This window comes from Canis lupus, chromosome 14 (assembly GCF_048164855.1).
Source record: "Canis lupus baileyi chromosome 14, mCanLup2.hap1, whole genome shotgun sequence".
NCBI classification, from domain to species: domain Eukaryota; kingdom Metazoa; phylum Chordata; class Mammalia; order Carnivora; family Canidae; genus Canis; species Canis lupus.
Window position 1 is genome coordinate 10650793 of NC_132851.1, and position 12980 is coordinate 10663772.

Genomic DNA, 12980 nt, shown 5'->3' on the forward strand with positions numbered 1-12980 from the left:
TATGCTTTAAAATCATTTTCCCTGAGAAATAGAGGTTTCAGTGATGGTGACATGATTGTGTTTTGAAATGATAGACAATTTAGATATGGGCAACTAAATGATTAACTTCCAAGTGGTTTTATGATTAATAAGCAGCTGGCCTATCAAAACGGGTCTGTGGATTCAAATTGAATGGACATATCAGGAGACTTAGAAACTAATTCTTACAAGCCTAAAAACCTGGTGTTACTAGTGAGTAAAATCCCGAGTATTCAATGCTCACATTCTTTTGTTGAAAATATTTAGATCATCATGTTGGATTGACATCAGGAATCAATGTAATGTGGGTTTAGTAAGAGCAGAGCAGCAAAGTAATTTTACATTTGATTATATTTACTTTTGCAGCTACAAAAAAGAAAAAAAAAAGGGATCCCCTAAAGAAAAGCTTGCAGGCAGTTCTGAGAGGTATTATTGGAAAAGGAAATTGAAAGAATAAAAATACTCTACTGGATCATGATTCAGAAAGAAATATCTCATTATTATTTTTATTAGATATAGTTAATATCTGTGTAATTAGTATGGATCTTACAAATAATATAGCCTGAAATAGTTTAATATTTAATAAGATAATAAGAATGAAATCAGAGTAAAGAAATATTATCAAAATACTGTTAACTTTTCCTCACCCCTATGGTTTTTAAGTTAGTCCCTATCATTAATTACTAATTGCCACTGCTAGTTCTATTGCTTTAGTTTAAATCATAACATTTATATAAAAGAAAAGTAAATAATATAGAATTTTATATAATTTCAAATAAACACTCATTTTCATATCTTTATATTAAAGTAATAACATATAAACTACTTATTATATACTATATGGGGCTATAAAAAGTTGCTTACTATTTCTCTCCCAGCCAAACAGTATTCCTGTGCCCACAAAGTGCTCCCAGGAACACTCTTCAGTCACCCTTCTTCAGACAACTCTCCATCAGCCAGATTTCAGAGAGCCCGCTGATCGATGCAGAAATGGTTCCTTCTTTCATGAACTTCCAGACTAGCAGGAAAGAAAGCATCAAATATGTAATTATAGAGATAGTGTGTGGAAAAGAATGGGGCTATCCAGAGGACTAGAAAAGCACAACTGCAAGAGCCAGTTGGGGCAGGGAAGGCTTCCCTGAGGAAGTCACAGCTAGTCAGCTCCTGTAGGCTTAAGGGAAAACCATTTGCAAGCCCACATCTCCAGCATTGGAATGAGTCCAGGATTGCAAACCCATAGACTGTAGCACAGATTTAGACTGAAGGCGTCCTGTGATCTTTACACAGTTTTCAAAAAACTCAGGCTACTTTATATATACATATATATAAAATACTGAGTTGGTATCCTAGCTTCACTCTATATCCTTGATCAAATTATTTAACCTCACAGATCCTTGGTTTTCTTATCTAGAAAAAATATTCTTTCAAGGTTGTTGAGGAATTATGTGAAGTGTCTAGCACTTTATATACAACAATAAAAAAATATTATAGCAATGTAAGATTTATCTGCTATGGTATCCTACTATTCCTCATACTTAAGCCGTGGACACATAACTTGTTCTAGAATAATTTGAGAGAGAGATTGATTTCAGCTGAACCAAAATAGCACAGAAATACTTCCAAATATTCAGGTCTTAGCTGGTTTGCCATTAAAAGATAATAAGGGGCCTGGAATGAACTTTTTCCTTGCTGGCTAAAGTCTAAAGGCATTCAATACAATGTTAAACTTATTGATTTTAGTTCCCACCTGCTCGACTTGCATCTTATTTCCTTGACAGCAAGATTAAAAGAAAAGAGCAATGAGTAATGGAATGTCTGGGGCAGATTTTGGACACAGGAGATAGACTCCGAGTGTCTAAACTTGCACACATATCAGCCTATATCTCTTTCTGATCTTCCTAGTAGAAGTACATTCCTTTGGTTTATCCTCACCTGATCTCTTCCATTTCCCTACTGCGGACTTACCAGACCCTACTCCAGTCATACCCTTGATAGGAGAATGAATTCCATCATCTCTTTCGGTGGGGTGTCATTTGTCAACTGGAATAAGGGCCTCGATTGTGCAGAGGAAGCCCTGAATATCGATAGACAACTCCTGGCTATCAACACCTCACTTTTGCCTTGCGCCTGATTTCAGCCTGGCTAGCTAGGTGTCAGAGGTAACATTCCTCTTGGAGGTTTCAATACCCTCCCTTGTGACCCCTTGACTCTGCTTGATGACTTCCATGATTTGTTTCTATATATTGAGGAAGGTGAGATTTTTAAGCTTACAGAGGGAGAAAAGCAACCAATTGGATGCCATTTAGCCCTCAAAAAGAAATGGATTGAATATCAGCCAATTTGTTTTAATTCCTGGAACTCCACAACTTACAATATCCTCTGGTTGGGCTGGCTGACTTCCTGACCCCATTCACTTTCAACTGATTTTATTTTTTATTGTGAAATATGTCATCCATAAAAAAAGGATGTGTAAAGCATACACATACTTTTTAAAAAAACTATTGTGAATCACACACCAAGCTCCCTCCTCACCCTGTCTCTCTCAATCTCTCTCTCTCTCTCTCTCTCTCTCTCTCACACACACACACACATGCACACACACTCATTACAATATGATAGAACATCAATATCTCAGGGGACTTCCCATCTCTTCCCCGGGTATAATACTAGTATAACTTTTGTGATAATCATTATCAATAGTTTCATCATTTACATATGTTATCTCTTAACAATGTAATTTAGCTTCACCTGTCTTCAAATTTTATAAAAATGGAATAACAGTAGCTTTTATTTTGTGACTTGCTTATTTTGTGCCATATTCTATTGTAAGACTCATTCACATTGATAGAGAGGTATAATGAGTTGATTTTCTCTGCTCTATAGTAATCCATTGTATTGGGACACCTGGGTGGCTCAGCAGTTGAGTGTCTGCCTTTGGCTCAGGTTGTGATCCCGGGGACCTGGAATTGAGTCCCTCATCAGGTTTCCTGTATGGAGCCTGCTTCTCCTTCTGCCTGTCTCTGCCTCTCCCTCTGTGTCTCTCATGAATAAATCAATAAAATCTTTTTTTTTAAAAGTAATCCATTGTATTACTTTACTAAACTGCAGTTTCTTGTATCTATTCTACTGCTGGTGGAAATTTGATTTGCCACGTGTACCTTGCTCCACTTCTGCTTCCATGTCTTTGTCCCAGCCTAGGAGACATGTTTTCTCCCCATGTATTTAATTCTCTCAAAATATGAATATTGTTCTGTTCCTGATTCTTCCTCACCAGTTCACTGTCCATTCTGACAGGTCATAGATGTTGAGGTGAGACTATTTAGTTACTGAATTACTAATGAGCACCTTCACAAATTAATCAAATATGGGATGCCTGGGTGGCTCAGCAGTTAAGCATCTGCCTTCAGCCCAGGGCGTAATCCTGGGGTCCTGGGATCAAGTCCCACATTGGGCTCCCTTCATGGAGCCTGCTTCTCCCTCTGACTGTGTCTCTGCCTCTCTCTGTCTCTGTCTCTGTCTCTCATGAATAAATAAACTCTTTAAAAAATTAATCAAATATTTTGAGTATTCAGTGCTAGGAACTTAGACTCAAGACTATGCAATTTAATATTCAGGAGAGCTTACAAATATTTTCTTTTACCAGCACTGTTGGACTGATAATAGTGCTCAGTTGGTATAGGTTAATCCTTGATTGACAATAATAAAAACAGCGTAATTGCAATAACAATAGTAGAAGCTAACATTTATTGTGTACTTACTATGTGTAAGGCACTGTTCTAAGAGTTTTAAAAGTATTAAATTATTTCATCCTCACAGCAATACTATAAGTACTACTATGTTAATCCTCGTTCTATAAATGAGAAAACTAAGACCAGCAAAATTATGTGATATATCCAAAGTCATACACTAATGAGTATTAAAGCAGAGGGAGTAATAGAAACTTAAAAGATAGGTTAGTTATGCTATGCTGATTTACATAGGCATAATAATAACAACAAATAGTAACAACTATTACTATCTTTACTGTGCAAAATACTAAATTGAGCTCCCTACATGATCTCATTAATTCTCACAATAATTCATTGTGATGAGTATTGTATTTCCAATTTAAAAGGAAAGTTAGCGGGATCCCTGGGTGGCGCAGCGGTTTGGCACCTGCCTTTGGCCCAGGGCACGATCCTGGAGACCCGGGATTGAGTCCCACATCGGGCTCCCGGTGCATGGAGCCTGCTTCTGCCTCTGCCTATGTCTCTGCCTCTCTCTCTCTCTCTCTCTCTCTCTCTCTGTGTGACTATCATAAATAAATAAAAATTTTTTAAAAAAGGAAAGTTAAGCTTAAAAATGTTAGGTAACTTGCCTAAATATCTAACAAGTGGCACACTAGGGTTTGAACCTAAATGTGTCTTACTTCAACATTTATAATCTATCCTAACACTCTGCTGTCCCTCTATAGATTTTATCCAGCTTTTGACATTGATTCATTTCCTTCTTAAATCCCAATTTCTTCTTTCTTTCTTTCTCTCTCTTTCTTTCTTTCTTTCTTTCTTTCTTTCTTTCTTTCTTTCTTTCTCTTTCTTTCTCTCTCTCTCTTTCTTTCTTCTTTCTTTTCTTTCTTTTTCTTTCTTCTTTCTTTCTTTCTTCTTTCTTTCTTTCTTTCTTTCTTTCTTTCTTTCTTTCTTTCTTTCTTTCTTTCTTTCTTTCTCTCACCATAGGATGTGGTGGAAATAAAATCTATAAAATTCAACATTCAACTTGCAATGATGTCTAGGGAAAAGAGGTCATCACTGGTTGGAGTCACAGTATTAAGTACTCCATGGAAATGTTTTATCCATTCTATTCTGCTGTCACCATAAGTGTTTGGATGTAGCCTAGGAAGAAAAAGTGAGTGTGACCATTGTCCTGCTCAGTAAGACTCCAAAGAATATCAAGACATTCTCTTGGCCCATTAGCCCTTCCCTTAAATGACTCACTTCTTGCTTGTTTCCTAAGAATGGAAATTACCAGTTGGATCCTTCTCTGTTCTTTGTTGCTCTGATTAGTGAAAGCTATACATCACACAATGCTTTTAAAACCACTGTACAGAAAGTACAATTATAATAGTAAGTCTAATTGTTTTTATAGTTTGTAACATAGTTTAAATAACATAAGCAGCTAAATCTTGGCCCCTGAAGTGGCATTTAGCTATCTTTTTGGTTATTTATTTAACTACAAAACAATTAGTAAACTGGAAATGTAGATGTGCCTTTGAGAAATTCCCTTTCTGAGGCAACCACAGAGAAGTTAAAAACATTAGTACACACAGAAATGATCAGGGGATGATACAAATTAAAAAATCAAGATGTAAATGCATTTTTTTCCTTTTCACTTTAATTTACAAGCAGTAGAATTCACTCCTTTAAGTGCACAGTTCTACGAGTTTTGACACATGCACAGAGTTAGGTAATCATCACCATAAATGAGATACAAAGAGTTCCATCAACCACAATCCCCTACCCCCACCAAGTCCTTTCTGTGGTACCTCTGGAGTCAAGCTTTCCTCTGACCTTTAGAGCCTGGCTACCATTCATAGTTTTCCCTATAGTTTTACTTTTTCAGAATATCGTATAAATGGAATCACATGGTATATCTGGCTTCTTCCACTTAGTATATTGCATTTGAGATTAATCCATGTTGTTGCATGTACCGATAATACATTATTTTGTATGGATGAGTACCATTTTATTGTATGGATGTACTATAGTTTATCTATTCCCCATCTGAGGGACATTTGTATTATTTGTAGGATTTGGTATTGGGAATAAAGCTGCTATAATATTCATATACAGGCTTTTATGGAAAATAAGTTTTTTTTCTAAATTTCACTTAATTAAATGCCTGTGAGTGGGGCTGCAGGGTTGTAATGTGTGTGTTAAACCTTGTAATAACTGCCAAACTGTTTTCCAAAGTACCAGTTTGCTTTCTCAGCAGCACACTATAAGAGTTCCAGTTGTTCCACCCAGTCCTGTATACAAGGAATGATCAGGCTTTGATTTTAGCCACCTTAATCAATGAATAATGGTATCGTGCTGTAGTTTTAATTTGTATATCCTTAGTGATCAATAGTATTGAACATATTTTCATGCATATTTACAACATCCGTATAGCTTCCTAACAAATTGTCAGTTCAAATCTTTGCTCTATTTTTTAATTGGATTGTTTGTTTTCTAATTTTTGAGTTTTCATTATATAATTTGGATCTAAGATCTTTTTCAGATACAAGATTTTCTCCAACTGTATGGCTTCTGTTTTCATTTTCTTAGCAGTGTCGTTTGCAGAGTAAAAATGTTTTACGAAATCCAGTTTGTCAATATTTTTCTTTTACGGACTGTGATTTTGATGTTGTATCTAAGCATTCTTGCCCTAACTCAAGGCCACAAAGATTTTCTCCTACATTTACTTCCAAAATTTTTATAGTGTTCCCATTTACATTTACGCCTATGGTACATTTTAAGGTAAAATTGGTATAAGGTGTAGAGTATAGGTCAAGGTGCATTATTTTTGCATATTGATGTTTGTTACAGCATCATTTTTTGAAAACACTATTCTTTCTCCACTGAGTTGTCTTCACACCTTTGTCAAAAATCACTCTGCCATGTATGTAGAGGTCTATTTCTAGACTCTCTATTTTGTTCCATTAATCTATGTACCTGTTACTTTCAGGAATATCATACTACCTTGATCACTTACTTTTAAAAGTTATTAGTTTTTCTTAATCAAAAGAAATTACCAACGTTCATGTGGTCCTGAATTTAAAATAAAATTATTTCAGAGATAAATGTTTTCCAGATGTCCTTTAAAATTTATGATTGATTTATATACTCATGTTGACTTAAGAAAAACAAAACAGGGCTTAGGAAATAATTCAAACATCTAAGCTATTAAAATTCAGATGCCAAGATAAATGAGTTGAAAATGTGCAATGCTCATCTTGTTTCTGGAGGCTCCAAAATTTATGACTAAGTTATTTCTATAAGTCTAGGACCAATTACTGCTGTTTCCATAATGTTTATTTTTTTTTTGTTTCCATAATGTTTAAAGCAATCCTGCCACTGTACTGGATTCAAATGGATTAATCTGTATTTTAAGATATGGCTGTGATTCTCAAAAATCTGACTTAATAAAGATAGTGAGTGGAATAAAAGAACTTCTAAGAAATATTTATTAATTTTCCACTTTTTTACTTTAATAAAAATATTTTTCATAAATAGAAATTTACCTTGAAGTCCTCTAAAATCAGAATACTTTTTATTTAAGATTTTATTTATTTATTTATTTGAAAGAGTGAGAGACAGCACAAGCAGGATAGGGTGGGGGAGCAGAGGGAGAGAGAGAGGAGACTCCAGGCGGAGCAGGAAGCCCAATGTGAGGCTTGATCCCAGGCTCCCTGATCCCAGGACTCCAGGATCATAAGCCAAAGGCAGCTGCTTAACCAAGTGAGCCACCCAGGCGCCCCTAAAAATCAGATTAATTTTTCTATCTCCATATCCCATTTCAAATATTCTCAAAGCAGCTACATGCTGCCCTGCAAAACCGCTTCTCCAATACACGATATAAAAGTTAGGGCAATCAGATAGATATTCCAGCTCAGATAATAAATTATCATGTCACCCTATCTAAAATAAGTTTTGAGTCAAAGCTATTAATATAAAATTAAATATTCATTAGAGCAAGTACCAAGTGACCAACGCAAAATGCATAGCAATTTAAAGATAAAAAGAATTATTGCCTTCTGCTTTTAATGAAATGACACATCGTAAGTTGGTGTATACAAGCACTATCAAATAACAAGATGGAGTTTTCTAAAGCACTATTACTAATATGTTTAAAAGACTATAACTGAAAGAAGAAAGTTGAGCATAAGCTAGACTCAGCCCCATAAGAAGCATGAGCTTGTCTGCTTTGGTCCCTATTCTATTCTTGGCACCTAGCATAGCACCCAGAATAACTTCAGTCTACTGACTGTAAGTCTAGTGATTAAGTACATGGTTTTAGAGGTCAGGCAGAAATAAGTTGAAATCCTATATATACTAAAACTTTCATTAAAGACAGTATTGTTTGGACACGTGGGTGACTCAGTGGTTGAGTGGGTATCTCAGGTCATGATTCCCGGAGCCTGGGATCAAGTCCTGCCTCCGGCTGCCCACAGAGAGCCTACTTCTCCCTCTGCCTAGGTCTCTGCCTGTTTCTGTGTGTCTCTCATTAATAAATCATTATATATATATATATATATATATATATATATATATATATATATATATATATATATATAGGCAGCCTGGGTGGCTCAGCGTTTAGTGCCTGCCTTTGGCCCAGGGCCTGATCCTGGAGACCCGGGATCGAGTCCTATGTCGGGCTCCTTGCACGGAGCCTGCTTCTCCCTCTGCCTGTGTCTCAGCCTCTCTCTCTCTCTCTCTTTCCGTGTGTCTCATGAATAAATAAATAAAATCTTTAAAAAATAAAAAAAAATAATAAAGACAGTATTATGCAGGGGCACCTGGGTGGCTCAGTCAGTTAAGCGTCTGCCATCCACTGAGGTCACGATCTCAGGGTCCTGGGATCCAGCCCCTCATCGGGCTCCCTGCTCAGAGCGCGGAGCCTGCTTCTCTTTCCCTCTGTACTCTCTTGCCCTCTCTCAAGTAAGTAAAATTAAAAAAAGAAAGAAAGAAAGAAAAAGAAAGAAAGAAAGAGAAAGAAAGAAAGAAAGAAAGAAAGAAAGAAAGAAAGAAAGAAAAAGAAAAAGCATTATCCAGTTTATTTTTCTAAGTCTGAAGACATGAGTTTGAAAGACCCTAGTTCTAAAATTTAAATGTTTTCAAAAGTTAGGATTACCACATGAAAACCACTAGAAAGTCATGCTTTAGGCTTTAATAAGGCAATTCATAAAGAGGAGTTTCAGTGCTTGCCACATGTTGCATGAACAATGATCTGTGCACAGTGCTCACCTCACGGGGGAGGATACTTTGGGGCCGTAAGTGTGGGAGAGCAGGCCCTCGGCGGCCGGAGACCCGAGGGACACGCATACGCGGCAGCAGCTCCGCGCAGGCGCAGGCCGGGCGGCAGCTGCCAAGTACCCCTGCCGGGTCCTACCGAGGCAGCAATGCGGGCGGGCGGGCGGGCGGCCAGGCCCGCTGGGGTTGGGGGCGGCCCCGCGGCCCCGCGGCCGGCGCTCAAAGCGCTCTGAGGCCCCTGCAGTCAGTCACGTAGCAGCACCTGCTGACGCGCAGGCCCTCGGCTTCTAGTGGTTTTGCCTTCCTCTCTTCCACATACTTCAGGTCGTGAGATAAAACCGCCCGAGAGCCAACCCGAACTCACGGCTTCGCCCCGAGCCTCTGCTCCCCGGCGGCGCCTGCCGGCGTAGCCCCTCCCTCCGGGGCCTCTTTGTTCCAAGGTTCCGGGCTCTGAGGGTCGTTGCGTCTCCCACTGGGAGCCTACGCGGAACCCCGCACGTGACTCCCATGTGACAGGAGCGGAGACTGACCTCCCAAGCCTGCTAAAGGCAGAGGACGCCCCAACTTTCCTTCCGGAAAGGAACACGGGCGGCTTCGGAATGGCCCGGCACGCCTGTCGCCCGGTCGCTTTAAGCTGCGCACCAGAAGGTTTTTTCCTTACTTTCTTCTTGGCGTGGCAGCTCCCTGTCTCTCCTCCGCCGGCCCGGGCCTGGGCCGTTCTCTTCCCTGTGAGGGAAAACAACACAAACTGCCGAGTCTCCTCGGATCAACAGGTAAGTGATGTACTGATGGTTATCAGGCGGCGGTGCCCCTGGTGCCCTACCGAGGGGAGCTTCAGTTCCGAGGCCTGGGAGAGGGTGGGCAGTTGGCTACACCAAGCCGTGCGGCCCTGGAAGGCTTCACGTCCGGCCCTTTGGAATCTGTAGAATAGCCTTGAGGCCCGTCCAAGGGCCAGATAAGAGCTCCTTTGCTGAGTCCCAGACGCCGCCTTTGTTTCCACCGCCGCCGCCGCCTCTTCCTCCTCAGCCAACCCCTCCAGTGACCCCCCACCCCCCACCTCCCTCTCTCACTCCTGAGTCATCATCCTCCAAACACCATGCCTTGTGCTGAGTCTCACCACCACCCCTTTCCGGCCCCTCCCCCACCCCAGCGGAGGGGTGGGGGGATGGGGAGCCCTCCGCCATGAACCCGTCAAGAAACGGTACTTTCGGGAGGGATGGCAAACCCAAGGTAAATTATTGCAAGCCTTCCCCTCAATAAGGGGAGGAAATCAAAATCCCAGACATGAGAGTCCACCCTTGGCAATGTTAAGGAATTTAGGAAGAGCATCGCTGATAATGGGATTCAGAGCTCGTTTACCAAGAGGATGATAGAAGCCACTGGGCATGGTTATGAAATGACTGCCTAGGGTTGGAAGACTTTAGTTAAGATAGTCTTAACCACAGCCCAATATAGTGTTTGGTCACAAAAATTTAATAATGCAGCTACCACTATCTCTTTGGGAAATTTGGGAAATACAACTCTTACCGGGTTTGATAGGATCACTGGGTCCCGCCCTATGCTGACCCGTATGCCCAAGCCTAGTTACAGAGGCAAGTTTTTAGTCAGACATCTCAAGTGGCCATGAGAACATGGAATAAGATCCCTAAAGTCAAAGTACCCACCAGGTCCTTCACCACAATTAGGCAAAACCTCACAAAACGTTTTGTTGGCTTTATTAATAGGCTGCAAAATGCTGTTATAAAACAAGCTGATCACCCCCAAGCAGCTAAGGTTCTGGTACTGCACTTGGCTTATTAAGTGGCCTTTAGAAGAAAAAGAATTGCGACAAGCAACTCTCTCAGTTCAAGACTAATTAAAAGCAGGCTACATAGAGTCCCCATATAGTCCCCGGAACATGAACATGCCCATTTTCTATGTCCCTAAAAAATCAGGAAAATGGAGGCTCCTTCACAATCTCCGCCAAATAAATGCCTGACGCATAGTGTCTATGGGAGCACTACAACCAGGTCTTCCACACCTAGCATTAACTCCCAAAGGTTGTCACCTCCTCATAATTGATTTAAAGGACTGCTTCTTCACTATTCCTCTACACCAGGATGGTAGAAAAAAATTTGCTTTCTCTTTACCTTGTATTAATTCAAGAGTCCCACTAAAAAGATACCAATGGAAGGTCCTTCCCCAAGGAATGGTCAACAGCCCCAGTATTTGTCAGGACTTTGTGGACCATGCTCTACAGCCTACCCATACTACATTCCCTGAAGTTCTAATATAGCAGTATATGGATGATACTCTCTTGGTGCATCCAGATGCCATCACCCCAAGACATATGCCCATTTGGCAGATTATACCAACAGGCAGGCTTACAAATCACCCCTAAAAATACAAAAGATGGAACCATGGAAATATTTGGGCTATATTATTATCCAAAGACATATCCAACCACAAGGAGTCACTATTGCAATTAAGAAGACTGACCCTCAACGACCTTCAAAAATTGCTAGAGAACATTAATTAACTTCGGTCCTCTATGGGCATTCCCACTTACAGCCTGTAGCACCTCTTCAACACTTTAAAGGGAAACTCCAACATCCTTTTTCCTCGAGTCCCCTACCCACAAGCAAGGGAAAAATTAAAGCAAATAACCAAATGGCTTAGTATTTGTCGCTTAGAATGAGCCACCCTTGGTAGTCCAATACATTTAATAATCTTAGACACACCTCACAGTCCCACAGGCCTCATCTGTCAACTTCTCCCACATGTAGGGGTCCTAGAATAGACATTTCAAGCCCATCACCCCAAAAAGAAATTTTGTACTCAATTTAAACAACAGGCTTACTTAATGGAACAGGAACAGGTTTGGCACCAATGTCAAATACTTACTGGGTGACCCAGATATAATTAATCCAGGACCCAATGAGATGGATTTTTAGGCAGCTCTCCACCAATCTAAAATCTTTCAAATAGCATTAGTTGATTCTCATGGAAACATTAATTTTTCTTCATCATGAGACAAAATCATACAAGGCTTTCAACTCCTTCCTCTTGCCTCCTTTACTGTCCTATCTGCCCCTCCTGTTCCTGATGCCTTAACGGTCTTTGTCAGTGGATCAGGAAAATTGGGTAAGGGCTCAGTCACATGGCTGAAACAAAGCACTTGAAGACATTTTCTCACTATACACCACAGCTCCACTCAACGAACAGAACTTGGTGCTGTCATTACAGCTCTTCAACATTTTCATGATCACCCTTTAAATATTGTTACTAACTGCTTACATAGTTGGTACAATTCAAGTCATTAAAACAGCCTTTATCCATAATGGTAATGGTGAGAAAATTTTTAATATGTTTAGATACCTTCAACATCTGATACAGACCAGGACAAAATTAGTCTATATCACCAATATCAAGTCTCATTCTGGCTGCCAAGTCCTTTGGTAAAAGGTAATAAAAGAACTAACAAATTAATAATGTTTTCTACAACCATAAAAAAGCACTCGCTTCTCATCAGTTTTTCCACCAAGGGACCAAAGCTTTGGCTTTAACCTATAAAATACCTTTATGACAGCCTCAAGAAATCATCATTAAAACCTGTCCTGTCAGTGATACTCCAGGATTGCCCCCCAAGAGGGGTTAATCCATGTGGATTAATAAAAAAATGAGATCTGACAAAAGGATGTCACCCTTTATGAGCCCTTTGGGTACCTTAACATACCTCCATGTGACTATTGGTACTTTCTCTGCCCTACTCCATGCTACAGCCCAATCCAGAAAAGCTAGTAAGCATGTTAAAAAACATATTCTATCTGCAATCACCGCTATGGCCTTCCTAAACAAATTAAAACTAACAGTGGTCCTACTTTTACTTCCAAGGCCCTTAACAATCCTTTACAAAACATAAAAGACTAAACATGTAACTGACATCCCAATTAACCCAACCAAACAAGCCATTGTCAAATGGGCCAGTGGCTTTAT

The 12980-nt window shown here is 39.8% G+C and overlaps 2 long non-coding RNA genes across 2 annotated transcripts in view; one reads left to right on the forward strand and one right to left on the reverse strand.

Annotated features, from left to right (window-relative positions):
- The window catches only part of LOC140603707 (uncharacterized), a 27104-nt gene extending 17079 nt beyond the window's left edge, over nt 1-10025 (reverse strand). Inside the window, exons 1-2 of the long non-coding RNA XR_012006661.1 lie at nt 9000-10025; nt 883-1036 (exon numbers count right to left, since the gene is read on the reverse strand). This is a non-coding gene — a long non-coding RNA (uncharacterized lncRNA). The remainder of the gene's footprint in view (nt 1-882; nt 1037-8999) is intronic.
- Nucleotides 9176-12980, forward strand: part of LOC140603706 (uncharacterized) — a 19315-nt gene continuing 15510 nt past the window's right edge. The window contains exon 1 of the long non-coding RNA XR_012006660.1: nt 9176-9778. This is a non-coding gene — a long non-coding RNA (uncharacterized lncRNA). The remainder of the gene's footprint in view (nt 9779-12980) is intronic.